We start from the raw sequence: 12154 nt of genomic DNA on the forward strand, positions 1-12154 counted from the left end.
TGTATAATAATGTGACGATATAAAATTTAAGATTAAAACATTCTTTTCATTTATATATGTATTTTATATTATATATTTAATTGTTATATTTGATTGAAATATTAGGTTTCTATTATAACAATTTATAAATATAAACAAGGGGGTCTCATACACCAATGTGGTGTCTAGGTCCTTTGTCCCATAAACAAGGGGGTCTCATACACCAATGTGGTGTGGTGCTTTTTCCCACAAACAAGGGGGTCTCATACGGTCTCATACACCAATGTGGTGTCTAGGTCCTTTGTCCCATAAACAAGGGGGTCTCATACACCAATGTGGTGTCTGGGTCCTTTGTCCCACAAACTAGGGGGTCTCATACACCAATGTGATGTCTGGCTTGGTCGAGACCATATTTAAAATTAATAAATAACGACAAAATTTAAAAATTAGAATAATGTTTTAATTTAGATATGTTTCTTTTATATATTTAACCTCTAAATTTTATTGAAGTATTACACTTCTATTATAATTGTTTATAAATATATAATTTTATATAATTTGAATATGTATGGTATAAATAAAAAATTAACATATCAAAATTGTGAAAATAAAGATAAACAAATAGAAATGAAAAATATTAATAAGAAAAACTTTTTGTTCTATTTAAATTAACATCATGACTCTCATCATCCTCCAAAATCCAACTTAACCCATATTGGTCACTATTCATTGTCAAGTTTGACATTTAGGAAAAAATTCTGTTAGTGGAAACCTGGATTTGGATTTGGATTTTTTTAAACAATAGGTTTTAGCCTTTATCATTATTATTAACTTCTTTGAATTTCTTGTGATTCATCACTAACTTGAAATTAATTTCAAAGGAATCTTATATGAATTTCCTAAAATTATTCATATTTGTGTTTGGCTTGATATTTGCAAACCACATCGAATAAATTTTCCCTTGCCCATCAATGAATTTAAGGGAACTTAGAATTTAATCAATTTTGTTCACTCAACCAGTTGACTTAGTTGATATGTTTATTCATAAAATAAAAATTATAAATAACCAATCATACCTTAGATCACATGCAAGGTGCAAAACTAAGGTTTATAATTACATATTTTTTAAAGATATTGACTAATTAATCTTTGAGTGTTTTATAAATATAAATATTTTTAATAATATATCTGGGTTAACATATATGTCATATTATTTTATAGTTTTTTTATTGGAAATGAAATCTTGAAATAAAATAGAATCTTCTTCCATATATGCTTATTTTTAGGTGTTGTTCCTTCCTTGATTTAGTGAACATATTGTTTTGAGCCTCACTTCTAGGGAGTTGTTCTTTCCAAAAATCACTTGAATTTAGATACATTTTTGTGTTGCTATAAAGCTAGACTAATGAGATGTTATCCTCTCTTTTTCCAAGGATTACTACTTTTAGCCCTTCCTCTCAATTGTTATAAAAAAATTGCATAACAAAAAAAAATTGAGTCATGAATCTACATAAAACCTAAAGTGACAAGCATGAAAAAAATGACCATCATCAAATTTTCACTTGAAACGAAAGATAAAATTTAACCTTAAATAAAATAATTTTATATCTTGTAAAGGCGGAGATTTTTTTTTTTTTTGTAAGGTTAAAATTTTGTATTTCCTTTAGAAACAGGAGAATACAAGAGGAATTGAAAATTCTCAAGTTAGTCTCTCACTAGGGAGACTTGATCAGATCCAAAATTGACTCTTTGTAATGAGGACAGGGTCATCTAATTACTAGGTGATCCAAAAGTAAACATAGAAAAATAGATACATTATCCGAGATATATTTGCAGCACAAAGTCTACAACATACGGAACAAACCATATAGACGTAATCAATAACTAGGAAGAGTGAAATGAATTAGAACCTGCAACCTCGATGGCTTCCTTAGATCCCTATCATGGTTTCCCTACTGACGGGGGATACCAACTTGCCATTATCGGATTCAAGTCCCTCAAATTTCAATGTTGGTACTCAAGGGAGTAGAGGTATCTATTCGGTGCTCATGTCTGTCAAGGAATGTGTGGCCTAGAATAAATTTCATCTGCCAATAAAGATCCACTATTTATATGCATTGGTTGAAACAACCTCTTGTGTGACCTTTGTCTAAAATCCATGTAGCATGCTTAGTGAGTAGCTATGTGTCAGAGAGGGGATGTCTCTATATAGAAGCTTCTACTTTAGCACGTGTGATTTCATCATGGATATGAAATAGTGGGGGTTCATGGTACAGTGAAGCAAAGTCATCCAACTAGTGGTGAATGCGAGTGTTTCCCATGTGGGCTTGCTCCTAGTAGTACACGAAAACCCTTCGAGCTTGCACCTCCTTATAAGGCATGGGTAATGGGATAAGGGAATATAAAAAATCATGAAAAAGTTGGGGAAGATAGAGAAAGCTAAAAGGACAGGGGAGGAGCCATGGCAAGCAAGGGATACCCTAGTAAACCACTACTACAAGTACCTTCAAAGAGGAAACAATGAAATTTCCATGCAAGGTAAGGGGGATAAAAATGCAACCAACCAAATATTATGACCACCAAAACACAACAACAAGGGAAATTAGAGCTAGCATACACTAAAACCAAAACTATAATTCAGAAAATCCAAACAACGACAGAGAAGGGTGGCACAACAATGACGATGGATGGTCCCAAGAAAAATTCCACAACAGGAGAGCATGGTATACATCCAGCTCCAATTATGGAAAAGGAATGACGGACCAGGGAGGAAGGATCTAGGGTGGAAGAAAAATGCAGGGAGGACAAGAGATCGAGTCTATGAGTTAGCCCTAAAATGACTGACCTCAATAGGTGCTTTAACCACAACAAAAAATAACTTGCACAAAGAAAGAAAACTACCAGTTCTAAGTTGATGCACCCACAGAAGGATTGAAGCATCTTCTCATGTAAGAAGGAATTTTTGCCTTGTAGTTAGAGTGTTAGTTATGGAATCTGCAAGCTAGCCAGGCCTTCATCGAACAAAATTGGTTAAATTCAAAGTTCGCAAAATTTCATTGATGGGTGAATTTGTTCAATGAGGTTCACAAATGTCAAGCCAAACATGGACACAAATAATTTCATGAAATTCATCTAAAATTCCTTCGGAATTTGTTTGAATTTCATTATGAAATCACAAAAAATCCAAAGAAGTTCTTCATAAAAAAATTAAAATACAATAAAACCCTTAAGGCTAAAACCTACTTGCTTAAAAAAATGTTTAGGTTTCCTGTAGTGATACAATGTCTTCCAGAATGTCAAACTTGACAAGAGGGTAAGACCAATACTAGTTAAGTTAGATTTGGGAGGATGTTGAGAGTCCTATTGTTATTTTACACAAAACACAATTTTTTTTTAAATAATATTTTTCATCTCTAGTTATTTATATTTATTTTCAAAATTTTAATATGTTTAACTTTTATTTATATGGTATGAAATCAATTTATATAAATTTATATATTTATAAAGAGTTATAATAAAAATATAATATTTCAATAAAATATAAAAGTTAAATATATATATATATATATTAAAAAATATTTTAATTGTTATATATATAAAAGAGAGAATTGTGATATTCCAATAAAATATAAAAATTAAACATTTCAATCAAATATATAAGTTAGATTAAAAAATATCATCATCTTTAAAAAAAATTATTATTTATTAATTTTGAATATATGTCAATTTATTATTTATACCATACACGGTTAAATTATATATATATATATATATATATATATATATATATATGAGTTAAATATATTTACAAAAAAACATATATGTTTGTTAATAATATTTTAATCTTGAAATTTTGTGACAAAAGTTTTATATATATATATATATATATAAAATTTGGTGTTTTAGTGAAAGTCAATATGGAGTTATTTTTATATTTAACAAGGAGCTGACACATTGTTTTTTCTCTTTCTATCTCTCTCACACACACATACATATAACCAACTAAGATCCATTTGAAACCCATATATATCAAGTTCTGAAAAGAATTAAGACTATTTACATGCAATCATTTTTTTTTTCCAAATTTTACGTTTTAAAAAAAATTTACACCTTAAAAAAATTCGATAAATTTATACTAATTTTCTAATAATTCACGCTACTTACTTCTTCAAACAACATTTTACTTTAAGAAAATATTTACATTTCTATAAATTAATAAAATTTGTAGAAATTGATTATTGAAAATAGAATGAAAGATTAAAAAATTATGAAAATGGAATACAAATGTTTCTCATAAATTTAAAAATATGGAAGTATTTCTAATATTTTGTTATAATTTTTTTTTTAACCATATATGTTTTAGAGATAAGTAACAAATTAATTAATTATATATTTTATTACGTGAAATTGAAATGAGTGATTAATTTACTGTGATTTAGAAAAAAAAAAGTGTTTAGTAGCTAGTAGTGTGGCTTAGTTTAAATATAGCTAAATTGGAGCTTGTTGACAAGTTGTGAGCTGATTGATTAAAGACTCGATGAAAAAATAGATATGAAAGTGAAAATGTTGTGCTAAAATGGTGTTTTTTGGTGAGCACTCTACCTCATTGATTGTAATGAAGTTCTATAACTTTATTTCATTAGCATTATTTTGCTCAAATTGATAAAGAAACTTCGTTTCAACTAAATGAGATTAACATTACAAATTAAATTTTACTATTTTTAATATTATTTTAATCTATTTATAGCTAATATATATTGTATGATCTAACTTTCAGTTATTATAATTTTTGTTTTCTAAAATATTAAAGTAATACCAACTTTGAAGGTCAAGTCATTTCAATGTTATGTATTAAAAAACTAATTAACAGTCCAAAACTACTCCATTTATGTTGAGAATCTTACACAAACATAAGTTTCTATGTAAAAAGTAGATTTTACAGCTTCCCGTTATTTTAAATATAAAAAATAGTATTTTACAAATTTAGAAAAAAAAAAAAATCTAAAAATTTACATATAGATAAATTTTAAATATTAATACTAATATGAAATAAAAATTAATAATATTTTAAAAGTAATATATATATATATATATATATATATATATATATATATATATATATAAAACATAGAAAAAAATCTATAATAAATTTATCAATACAAAAATTAGGAAATTTATTATCAACTATTATTTTATAATTAATATAAAAATGAAAACAATTTTATTAATCAATAATACTATTAATAAATGTAAAACATAAAAATTTATTATATGGATCTTCTGGTTCTCCTCTTCTGCGGATCTCAGAAGTCTCCGCGTCTATGAGATCTCCGCGTCTATGGCATCTCCGCGTCTATGAGATCTGAACGGGTCCATATGGTTACAGGATTCGACTTACAAAGGTAGGATCTTTGTTAATCTTCTGCGGCTCCGGGTATCTGAGATCTGAACGGGTCGTCCATATGGTTACAGGATTCGATTAATTAGAAATCGATCTTCTGGTTCTCCTCTTCTGCGGATCTCAGAAGTCTCCGCGTCTATGAGATCTCCGCGTCTATGAGATCTGAACGGGTCCATATGGTTACAGGATTCGACTTACAAAGGTAGGATCTTTGTTAATCTTCTGCGGCTCCGGGTATCTGAGATCTGAACGGGTCGTCCATATGGTTACAGGATTCGATTAATTAGAAATCGATCTTCTGGTTCTCCTCTTCTACGGATCTCAGAAGTCTCCGCGTCTATGAGATCTCCGCGTCTATGGCATCTCCGCGTCTATGAGATCTGAACGGGTCCATATGGTTACAGGATTCGACTTACAAAGGTAGGATCTTTGTTAATCTTCTGCGGCTCCGGGTATCTGAGATCTGAACGGGTCGTCCATATGGTTACAGGATTCGATTAATTAGAAATCGATCTTCCAGTAGTGCTCCTGTCTCTTGAGAAGTCTCGGCTCTTCTGAGCAAGTAAAATATGGCTCCGAGCTTCGCAAAAATAACTGGTGGCTCATCCGCCTCTGAAGGGCAATCTCTTGCCCATATCGTGAGTGAAGCCCTAGCTCCCACTATCCAAGTGGTCCAGGACTCACTCGATGAAGCTTTGAAGTTCTCCGAAAGTGCCCTAATTTGCCGGTTCAATGGTTTTTGGCCGTGGCTGATAGCACTCCACAATTGGATCTCGGAGGTATGGAAGCCTATCATTTCTGATGAAATTAATATCTACCCCTGTGCTAGAGGTTTCTTTATAGTAGATTTTGAAAATCCTGAACGCAGACAATGTATTCTAGACTCCGGCCCTTGGTTTTGGGAAAAATCAGGCCTATTCATGAAGCCATGGAACCCATCATTCGATCCCTCTACAGCAGTGATAACCTCAGCACCAGTTTGGGTGAGATTGCCAAGCCTACCCTTGCATCTCTGGAATCTCTCCTCGCTAAAAGCCATCAGAAATGCAATTGGGAAATTTTACTACAGGTGCCTAGAAACAGAGGAATATGCCAGAACCACCTATGCACGCATCTGTGTGGAAATGGATTTCAGCGCCGGATTCCCAGCTGAAATAAACCTAACAAGTAAAGACTATGTGTGGAACCAGAAGCTTGATTATGAAAGTGTCCTCTTCAGATGTCGATCGTGCTTTGAGACGGGGCATCTAGCCAAAAATTGCCCAAAAGCCTCTGAGAAAAATTTTGCTAGAAAAAACCACCACAGATCTACATGGTGGGAAGGAGCACAAAAAGAACACTACACTGTCATCAAAGAAGAAGAATATTCTAGAGAAAATGAGTCACAAGAAATCAAGGAAGAAGGAAGCAACTCTCAAAACAAGCAAGGAGAAAGCCGGCCCCAACAAATCAACAGTTATGATGATTTGAATACCGCAGAAAATAAATCTTCATTTAACAGCAAAGCAGATCTCCTAAACCAAACTTCTTCTCCGACTATTTTCATAAGAACGAACACAATAGATCGCGAAGCTAAGACACCAATGTCCCAAGAACCAGAAGAGATGAAGGAGATGCAAGACAAAGGAAGTTGGAAGACTGTAGAGAAAAGAAAGAAAGCTACAACACCAATCTCGCCAAGAAAAACGAGGAGCCAGACAAGTAAAAATTAAGAAAATTGTAGGTCCGATAGACCAATTTGGTCTGAATGGACGTTAACCATCATCATCATCATCATCATAAAAGTAACACTAGTTTAAAAAATTAAATTAAATAGTAATGCTAAATTTATAAAATATGTATTATATAATTAATTTTCTATTTTACAACTTCTATCTTTTTACAATTTTATTTAAAAAATTAAAGTAATATTATTTTTGAAACTTATATTATTTCAATATTACTATGATAAAAGTGAAAGGAAATTCATCAAAAAATTTGTGAAAACGTGTTAAAAATTTATATGCATTTAGATTTAAAATATAAAATAGATTACTTTTTGGCATTTCGTAAAACAGATTTTACAAAAACGTTTCTGTGTAAAATTTAAAATATAAAAGTCAATACTTTATTAATTTTTCGAAACTATTAAAACAATATTTTCTGACAAATCCTGTCTTATTGTTTTGAGAAAATGTTGCTAAACAATAATACTAATGAAAAATATATATATGTATATACCATTATTTAAATATTTATCTTTAAAAAAAATTAATATAATACCGGTATAATACAGGTTTTGAAATTTGTGTTGTTTCAATATTATTATGGTAAAAAGCTAATCAATAATTGTGAACAAAAATTAATGCATTTGTGTATAGGAAATTACACAAACATTTATTTTTAAATATGAAAAAAACTAATATTTGACAACTCTTAAAAAGTATAAAACATGTTTAAAAAATACAAAATGTGTCTCTTCACTCTTTAGCATTTTGTAAAAAATATTTTAAAAACACTTTTCCATTTTAAGATTTAAAATAAAATGAGAACTTTGTTTGTTTATCACTTAGTCTAAAATCCTCTCACATAAATTTTCGAACACCCTTAAGCATATGAACAATTGGCATTTACTTTTACTTTACTTTTATTGTTTAATGTAAAACTCGGTAACTTAATTCAACATGGATTCATAAAGGAATGTAGGAATAGATGTGATTATTATTTGTTTCTTAAATAATATTTGGTTAAAAGAGGTAACAGAAAAGACTTGATTAAGAAGATCTTAAGCTCTAGGTTGTTAGACACTTATTTCCTCCCTTGAGGGATCAGTTGGGAAATACATGAGTTTTATGATAAGAAGTAGAGTGTAAGCAAGAAAACGTCTCTGACAAGATGTCGTTAAGAGAAGCAAGGGTCTTCTAAAGCTAGTCGTAATCAATGGAATCCTGAATGGAAAATCTGGATTGGACCAAGCTCTTGAGGTCTAGAATGGTTATCGTCTTTAATCACTCTCAAAGCTAGGAGGCGCAGGGGGAGATTTGGATGTCATTTCTAGTCTCACAGGTTGGGTGGTTAAGAGTCTGTTTTCCCAGTTATATCTCTTGCAAGGCCAAGTGACACAGATAAGTATCCCTAATAAATGGTATTGTTTTGATAATGTTTTTGTTATGTATTACTTGTTTGATAATATGAAAAAGAATGATTGTTTTAGAAAATATCTAGAACTTTTAGGGTATATTAGAGATATTGTCACACCTCTGTTACTAAATACATAAATATTTTTTTTTTTCTTTATCGTAGGTCAAACCCATATCATCATTAAGCACATCGAGTTCATATTCACCTTGACATTTAACACTTTATGGCACACATTATATCTATTCGGCATTCGACCCATATGGCACATATTATAATTACGTTTTCCACATTCGTGTGCCATGTGTAAAGGTAAACTTGCGGTGTCATATGGTTGTAGGCATATATAGTTGGTTCTTTTCACGGTTTATATCAACAGTCACTTGCTATACATTTGTGTTAATGTGGCGTGGCCTGTGATGGTCCGACCACAGTACTTACAACCACCGCTGCACTATCAACTTAAAGACACCAGTCCGGAGAGGGTTAGGTGGCAGTCTCAGGCTTCTCCAGCCATGTGACACCTTGGGTGCGGGGATCTCGGTTTTGACGATCCCTATTCCCGCCTTAACTCTACGGCCCAGATCTAAACCCGCAATCCAACGGACGATATTTGGTCAAGGGTTTATGGGGATATTTATGCCCCTTCCTATGCTTCCGGGTTCATTTACCTGTTCATTTGTATTCGGCTCCGGCTCTGCACACCAGTCAAGGGTTTCCTCTACCAGCAACACCGCTTTGCTCAGCGAATGTCCAGAAGATGTTCAATCCCGCCCACTGATCTCTACAGGTATATGTTTCCAGTTTAGTGGCGATGGTTTCAAGGTTCATAATGCTCCTTTGAGTTACAGAATTTACCAATTTGTTACAGTAACGTTTAGTTTTCCATTGCTTTGCTTCAGCCAGCGTGCGCATGCTTTTCCATGGAACGAAGCTGGTTTCCCACGATGGTTCAACCCTCCAGTTGCCAGGTAAGCAAATTTTTATATCACTGTCTGTCATATACCCGCAGAAGTCTTTAGATATTAAGACAAGGTGTTTGGATGTGCAGGCCTCCGCTTCCACGCGGGCCTTCTTGTATTATCTGCTGAGGTACTCTCTGTCGAGAACCCTCCTGGTTGCATTCTCCTGCCCTTAGGTTATTTAACAGGGCATTATGGATATCTGGTTGTTTTCGAAGACTTTCGTTCAACTCCAATGTTTATATTTGCTAGATTTACAGAGATATTTATATAGTTTCGACTTTAGTTGAGGATTGAGCCTCCACGCTCAAACCATGCAACCGCTTACTGAAGCCTATACTTGCCATGACTTTTCGTTCTTTATAGTTCAGGGTTTTCTCTCTATGTTATTCGGATTTTGCCTTTGCGGCCGAGGAGATGGCCAAGTTATCCCTCGGTGATGTATAAACAGAGTAATAGACTTATACAGTCTCATAGCATGAACATTGCTCTATTCTCGTTTTTATTTAATATCATGATTGTTCATAGGATTTGTTCATTTCAGCTATGATTACATGTTTCAAAGGGCGGCGAACCCCCACTGTTCTTATGCTATCAGTATTTATAACTTTACTCTGTGCAACTTAATTTGTATCGGTTACAATGCATGCATTCCGGCACTGCTCGTTTACTGTTCTTTCGTTCTCTAGAAATGCACGCATAGCTTTTACCATTATTCTGGGTTTTGTACCATTTGGTTGCATGCATAGTTCTGCATATGGTTTATGGGTTCTTTCGCAGTTATACAAATGGTTATCCACATAACTGTGTTCTTTTGGTTATAATCTCATGCACAGGGTAAATATATTACTTGCATATTTATCACAGGTTTATATAAATGCATGGACTGTAATATAACCGTAAGCCCTTAATAGATTTACATATACGGGACTTACAAGAAATACATGCTATTTTCTTTCTGTATTGAAGTTAGAGCTAGCTACCCTCTGCTATGCGCTCATGTCTCACCTCTGACCACAGTCGAGGAATAATGGCGTATCCTTACTTCTACCATACAGTTTATTGCTACCCATGATTATTTAAACATTTACAGGTTCCGTCACGACATTCTCGTGCTTAGTTTTGGTAAGGTCTCACGGTTCTTTATGTCGATAATTTCAATTCATTCCTCGACGGTACCGCTACACCTATTTCAGAGGTTCACCTTTGTCAAGTTTCGGTTCCCTGCAAGGGTTTGGTATTATAATGACTGTTAACAGAGTTCATATTTCAACCTGTGAGGGTATTTCGTCTCTGTCCCTGATATCAATTCTTGATAATTTCTCTCTGGTTATATTACCCTAATGCATTGGGTATTCTGCAGCGACTTATGTTCGCTAATGACATTCTATCATATAGAAAGGAACCGCTTCTGCATAATCACATAAAGCTACAGCTTCTAGGGAAATTATAATGTATATTCCCTAATGATTATCTTAGTAATTAATGCATATATCATTACTGTTCAGTGGTTTTTACAGTTTTGAGACCGTACCTGGTTCACCCGAACTGGAATTGGTTCTCAAACAAATAAGTCACCTGAACTTTAGTTCTGCTCGTCCACCCAGCCATGAGACCCATCACCCAGATGGAATTCTCCCCCCGAGCCATCCTGCAGGCCTCCAGCCCTCAACAGGTTTTGTGCACACTTGTGCCAGGTTATCTGGTCCTGACCAGACTTAACCCTCTATTTACTTTCTTTCCTTTTTCCTGTTCTTGGAAAAGATTTCCCTCTCTTCCTCTGTCTGTCTCTATTCTATACTCAGACGTCTCCCCAACAAAGATACAGATCGAACACGTGACCTTTAATCATATTCTGTCTCACGCTCTTCCCTCCAAAGACCCCCGACCAACATCCCCTCGTTCCATTTTACAGGAATCAAGAATCGGTTCAATAACTGATTCAAGAATCAGTTCAACAACTGATTCGTAAGTTTTTTTTTTTTAATTTAGAATTACTTTTTACTCAGGGCAGTTGCCAATAGGGATATGACATACTCCCCCCCTTAACAGGAACACCGTCCTCGGTGTTCATTTCTTGTTGGAACTTTAGATTGTATTCAAGGTATAATCATCTAATCCATACACAATGATGATCCTTCCTCTTTGGAATCCAAGATTTCATTCCAATTAATGACAATACCCAAAACAGTAATGATATGATCATAAGAAATATCATTAGTTATAAGCATCAATAATCATAAGCATTCGTAATTGCAAAATATGCTTGCCACCACCTGGCCCTTATTCATTCATAATAAACAATTCTGTGTCAACTTACCATAGCTTACCATCTTATGCTTTGAAAATCATGAATACTTTCATGTAAGCCTTTTAATAGAGGTTGGAAAATTCTTCAACCTTCCATGGTAAATAGTTCCTGTAATATATGACTAACAAATTCAACCACATTAGTCACTATATTTTGAGTCAAATGAGATACTTTTGACTAGCAATCAATTGTGCAATGTTAGATGCTTTCTAAATCACAGTACTTTTACAAGTACTTAAAGAGCACTAACACTAATCATCAAATGATGAATCACTGCTCACGTGCACACTGAACGAATTCTCACTAAAGACATTCGTAAAGTACTTCGAGAAGTACCAAAAGAGCACCTAGCCCTCTAATCATCAAAACAGTCAATCACTGCAT

The sequence above is a fragment of the Pinus tabuliformis genome, chromosome X (assembly GCF_031772625.1).
Source record: "Pinus tabuliformis cultivar Carrire ecotype Pingquan chromosome X, CPIR1, whole genome shotgun sequence".
NCBI classification, from domain to species: domain Eukaryota; kingdom Viridiplantae; phylum Streptophyta; class Pinopsida; order Pinales; family Pinaceae; genus Pinus; species Pinus tabuliformis.